This window comes from Tursiops truncatus, chromosome 4 (genome assembly GCF_011762595.2).
Source record: "Tursiops truncatus isolate mTurTru1 chromosome 4, mTurTru1.mat.Y, whole genome shotgun sequence".
NCBI classification, from domain to species: domain Eukaryota; kingdom Metazoa; phylum Chordata; class Mammalia; order Artiodactyla; family Delphinidae; genus Tursiops; species Tursiops truncatus.
The window spans coordinates 134324222-134330317 of record NC_047037.1 but is presented as its reverse complement, the minus strand read 5'-3'; the positions used below and the strand labels follow the sequence as shown (position 1 = coordinate 134330317).

The window sequence follows — 6096 nt, the reverse complement described above, 5'->3', positions numbered from 1 at the left end:
CCTGCCCTTGCTGTTCTCCTGGCCGCGCTGCTGGGGACTCGCCTATCCTTCTCGTCCATGCTCCGCGTTGAGGCCAAATCCTCACCAACATCAGGACAAATGGAAAATGACCCTCCTGGTCGGAAGCCTTCGTGTGCGGACCATTCTCCTCCTGCGGCCCACAGACATTCACGCGACGGGGGTGGGGGCTGGGGGTGGGTGGGACGCGCAGAGCCCTTGCGCCTTCACAGCCCCGGGTGCCTCCTCTGCCCCCAGCTCCCCTCGACGGCAGCAGACGCCCCATAGTCTCCAGTGGGTCAAGGAGTTACAAGCAGATCCGTCCCAGTAAGTTCCTGATGGGGCCCTGGCGGTACATGATGAGTGGGTAGCATGCAGGGCAAGAAACCCGTCCACAGGGCGGGCCACCCCGGAGAGAGGCAGTGTCACAGAGTGTGACAAGATGCTCATCGCAGGGCAAAGCGCCCAAATGACAACACAGACCCACAAACCTGGAGAAAACAAAAAAAAGGGGGGCAATCCCGGCCATGGGAACAAGGAAATGGTGCTCCAGAGGGCCTGGGCCCCCCTCCCTGATCTGACCCCGGAGGGCCTGCTGCCTCAGTCGGACCCTCTCGATGTGCTGCTTAGAGGTGAAAACGTAGGATGACCGACACAGAAGGTAAGAACGTCCATGGAACGCACACCTAGTCCCTTCTGCCCCGGGGCCCTTAGCAAAGGTGAAGGTGAGCTGGTAAAAGTCCTTGAACTTCAGTGTGTCCTTAAGCTCCAGCTCCAGTCTCGGCAGAAGAGCTTTCGGCTTCTCTGCGCTGTTGCACCCCTGCTTCGAAGTTTACAAGTGGGAACCCCCGGTGTGCTATTTGGCGTCTGGATTTCTGCACCAACATTGTGTGTGTGACCGTGGGGCTCTGGCTGGATCGTTTCCACTGTCACGCCGCACTCCACCGTATTCATATTTTATAACTTCTATGCGCTACTGATGGTAAATATTTTGGCTGTTTCTAGTTTTCTGGTCACAAAGAATGTTGTTAAATGGTTTCTGTACATGTATCCTGGCACACAAGTGAATGTGTCGAGGCAGACACCCTCCCATGATTTCATAAGTCTTGTTAAACGGTTCTCCAAGCTGACTGCCCACCAGCATGCTCCGGAGCCGTCCTGGAAGAGTGAGTGTGAGGTCCTATTTCGTTGTATTCTAATTTGCACGCTGCCACGAATGAGGCTGAACGCCTGCTTGTATTTTCACTGGCCATGTGGAAAGCATCTTTGGTGAAGGGCTTGGTCAAGTCTCTTGCCCATTCTCAATTAGGTTATCTTTTTCTTGTTGTTCTGTGGGAATTCTCTACGCATCAGGGACACAGGCCTTTGTCAGTTGTGTATCTCATGGCCCCAACCCCTCACGTGGATGCCTCTTCACCTCTCAATGCTGTTTCTTGGTCAGAAGTTCTTATTTTAGTGTACTACACTCTATCAGTCTTCTCTACAGTGATTATTTTTTTAACATCTTTATTGGAGTATAATTGGTCTACAATGGTGTGTTAGTTTCTGCTTTATAACAAAGTGAATCAGTCATACATATACATACATCCCCATATTTCCTCCCTCTTGCGTCTCCCTCCCTCCCACTCTCCCTATCCCACCCCCTAGGTGGTCACAAAGCACCAACCTGCTCTCCCTGTGCTACGCGGCTGCTTCCCACTAGCTATCTATTTTACATTTGCTAGTGTGTATATGTCCATGCCACTCTCTCACTTCGTCCCACCTTACCCTTCCCCCTCCCCGTATCCTCAAGTCCATTCTCTACATCTGTGTCTTTATTACTGTCCTGCCCCTAGGTTCTTCAGAACCAATTTTTTTCTTAGATTCCATATATATGTGTTAGCATATGGTATTTGTTTTTCTCTTTCTGACTTACTTCACTCTGTATGACAGACTCTAGGTCCATCCACCTCACTACAAATAATTCAGTTTCTTTTTTTATGGCTGAGTAATATTCCACTGTATATATGTGCCACATCTTCTTTATCCATTCATCTGTTGATGGACACTTAGGTTGCTTCCATGTCCTGGCTATTGTAAATAGAGCTGCAATGAACATTGTGGTACATGTCTCTTTTTGAATTATGGTTTTCTCAGGGTACATGATGGGATTGCTGGGCATATGGTAGTTCTATTTTTAGTTTTTTAAGGAACCTCCATACTGTTCTCCATAGTGGCTGTATCAGTTTACATTCCCACCAACAGTCAGGAGGGTTCCCTTTTCTCCACACCCTCTCCAGCATTTATTGTTCGTAGATTTTTTGATGATGGCCATTCTGACCGGTGTGAGGTGATACCTCATTGTAGTTTTGATTGGCATTTCTCTAACAATTAGTGATGTTAAGCATCCTTTCATGTGTTTGTTGGCAATCTGTATATCTTCTTTGGGGCAATGTTTATTCAGGTCTTCTGCCCATTTTTGGATTAGGTTGTTTGATTTTTTGATGTTGAGCTGCATGAGCTGATTGTAAATTTTGGAGATTAATCCTTTGTCAGTTGCTTCATTTGCAAATATTTCCTGCCATTCTGTCTTTTTGTCTTGTTTATGGTTTCCCTTACTGTGCAAGAGCTTTTAAGTTTCATTAGGTCCCATTTGTTTATTTTTGTTTTTATTTCCATTTCTCTAGGAGGTGGGTCAAAAAGGATCTTGCTGTGATATGTGTTGTACAGCGTTCTGCCTATGTTTTCCTCTAAGAGTTTTATAGGGTCTGGCCTTACTTTTAGGTCTTTAATCCATCTTGAGTTTATTTTTGTGTATGGTGTTAGGGAGTGTTCTAATTTCATTCTTTTACATGTAGCTGTCCAGTTTTCCCAGCACCACTTATTGAAGGGGCTGTCTTTTATCTGTTGTATATTCTTGCCTCCTTTATCAAAGACAAGGTGACCATATGTGCGTGGGTTTATCTCTGGGCTTTCTATCCTGTTCCATTGATGTATATTTCTGTTTTTGTGCCAGTACCATACCTCTACAGTGATTTTTGATGACGTTTTACAACCTGCCCTATGGCATGGCCGTAAGGATATTCTCCTCCATTATTTTCTAAAGGTTTCTGCCTTCAGCCTTTCACACCAAGATCTACAACCCACTTGAACTGACTTTCATGTACGGTGTGAGGTAGAGATCAAGATGCATTTTTTTTCCATACGACTAGCCAATTCTCTCAGGACCATTTACTGAAAAGCTGTCCCTTCTCCACTCCTCTAAAGGGCCACCTTTCCCATAAATCAAGTGTTCCTGTAAACATGGATTTGTTTCTGGGCTTTCCATTCTGCTCCACTGGCCTTTTCATCTATTCTGGCCCCCAATTCCATGTACTCCTAATTACTGTAGCTTTAAAAGTCCCATGTTATGCACTGAGATAATATCCACCCCCTCACTTTTCTGTTACTGTGACAAATTACATTGACCAACTTTGTAATGTTAAAAAAATCTTGCATTCCTGGACTACAACAAACTTTGTCATGACAAATTATCCTGGTTTTTGGTTGATTTGTTTTGGGGGCTCGATTTATTTTGCTAAAAATTTGTTTAGGATATTTGCACCTTATGTTCATCATAGGCATCTTGTGATTCTTGTGACTGAGAGCAGCCTGTAATTTTCCATTCTCAAAACGTCCTTTCTAGGTCTTATTATCTAGGTTGTGCTGGCCTCAAAACATATTGGGGAGTGCTTCCTCCTGTACTATTCTCTGGAAGAGGTGGTGTGAAATTGGTGTTATTCTCTTTATTAAAAGCTTGGTAGGATGTGCCAGTGAACCAATCCTGGCCAAGAGGTTTCTCTTTGAAAAGATTTTAAATTATGGGTTCAGATTCTTTAAGAGTTACGGAACTATTTCTTCACATGCCCATTTCAGTAAGTTGTCATTTTTTAAAGAACTTGTCTATTTCATTTAGGTTTTCAAATTTACTAACATAAAGTTGTTCATAATACTTTCATCCTTTAATCTGTAGGGTCTATAGTGATGTCCCCCCTTCATTCTATATTGGTTATTTGTTATTCATTACTTTATAAGTCTTCAGATAACAAGCTTTTAGCTTTACAAATCCTTTCTACTTACAACTTTTAAAAAATTTCATTAAGTTACTGCCTGTTTAAAAAAATTAATTCCTTCTGTCTATACTCTTTGAGTTTAACTTCTTCCTCTTTTCTCTGCTTTGAGAGAAATGGATGGATGCTTTCCTTACTGATTTTCAACTTTTCTTTTTAAAATATGCATTTAAGAAGCTGAATCCTGCAAGTTTTCATAAGTAGTGTTTTATCATTCAAAATACTTTCTAATTTCCATTGTACCTTCTTTCTCAACACAAGTGTTATTCAGAGGTATAATAGCCACACATATTTCAACCTATCTATCTTTTTGTTATATTCCTTGCTTGATTGTATTGTGCTCAGAAAACATGCTCTGTTTCATTTCAAGTCTTTGAAATTTGTTGCAGCTTACTTTATGGCCCAGTTTATGGTCAATATTTATAAATGTTCTATGTCTTTTTGAAAAGAATATGTATTCTTCAACATCAAGGGCAGTGTTCTATTTCCTTTTCCAAATCTTCTATTTCCTTACTGATTTTTCATCCACTTATTCTACCAGTTGGTAAGATGTATGTGAGAATTCCCCACTTTGCTTGTAGATTTGTATCTTTCTCTTTACAGTGTTAACTTCTGCTTTAAATAAACTATTACCCTCCTCATGAAATAAAACTTTTATCATTAAGAAATGTCCTTCAGATTCCCCCTCCCTTCCTCTCCTTCCTCTTTTTCCCTCCTTCCTTCCTTCCCTCCTCCCTTCCTTCCTTCCCCCTTTCCTCTGCTCTTTAATTCATTAACACATAACCTTCCCCTCCTTGTTGTCCCCTCCATGTATATACTGTTTGGTTCCTCTTTGTCAAAATGTCTCTAGTTGAGACATCTTGTGAGGTCTTCTGGAATTGTGATACCAGTTGCTAAATACCATCCTGCTCTGCCTGCCTTGGGCTGGAGTTGGGGGAACTGAGAACTCACGGGATGTGCATCCACAGCTGAATATGACAAGGAACACAGAATTCCAGGGCCTTAAGAAGTGGAAGCAGACCCACCCTCTCCGACTCATCCAGCAAGTAAGAAACATCTTAAGGTAGGAATGAAGTTTTATTCCAACCCCAGGCTCTGTCATGCCATCTACAAATTCCTTTTTGTTAAATTCACATTGAGTCGCAGCCCTGAATTTCCGCGCTATAACCAAAACAGTGATACTGGCAGGATCTAGGCTTAAATCATCACAAAACTGTTGAATTCCATCAATTCCAATTTTATTCTTATCTTGTGGATCTGTTATACAGCTGCTCCAGCTTCTTGTCCACGTAGGTTCTCATGGAGTCCTTGTGGAACGAGTCCGGGTTCTGGAAGAAGCTGTCCGTGGCACGTCCAGTTTCCACTCACTTTGTGCTAAGCAGTGGATGGCAGTTCTCTCACCAGCCTGAGCAAATGCCATGAACTGGTGGACCTTGTCCTTCTAAGATGATTTAAGCTTATGCATTCTCCCCGCGCTCCTCAGCTTGTCGCCAGCCCTGGCCGTCTGCGCAGGCGCCCCGGCCCAGCTGTGTCGTCCCCGTCCCTGTCCTCAGCCCCCCCCCACCCCCGGGCCCCGGGACACCCGCCCAGGGAGGCAGCGACAGGTCGGGCCAGCGGGACTCCAATTCCCGGCGTGCACTGCGCCGCCTGGGGCCGTGGGCTGAATTTCATATAATTTTTGTATGCTATGAAATCTTCTTCTTCTGTGGGTTTTTTTTTTTTTTTCCAACCATTGAAACATATAAAAACTATTCTTAGTTCAGGGGCCATACAAAAACAGTTGGCTTTGGAAGTCACAGTTTGCCAACCCCTGCTATAAATCATAAGGATAAGTTAGAAAAATTGTAGCCAGTAGTTCTTTTGTGAATAACACATTTTCTTGTAAATTAAGATTCAAGATTAAAAATAGATATTTTGACAGGAAGGTTTTAAAAGAACATTGCCCTGATGCATGGCAAGAAGAATTGTGGGATTGTTAGAGGCCTAAAAATTCCGAGTCCCCCCCTCCTAA

At 43.4% G+C, this 6096-nt stretch overlaps 1 pseudogene; it reads right to left on the bottom strand.

The window, feature by feature from the left end:
• Nucleotides 1-304: 304 nt before the first annotated feature.
• On the bottom strand, nt 305-5550 carry LOC101327708 (DCN1-like protein 2 pseudogene; annotated as a pseudogene).
• Nucleotides 5551-6096: the final 546 nt, after the last annotated feature.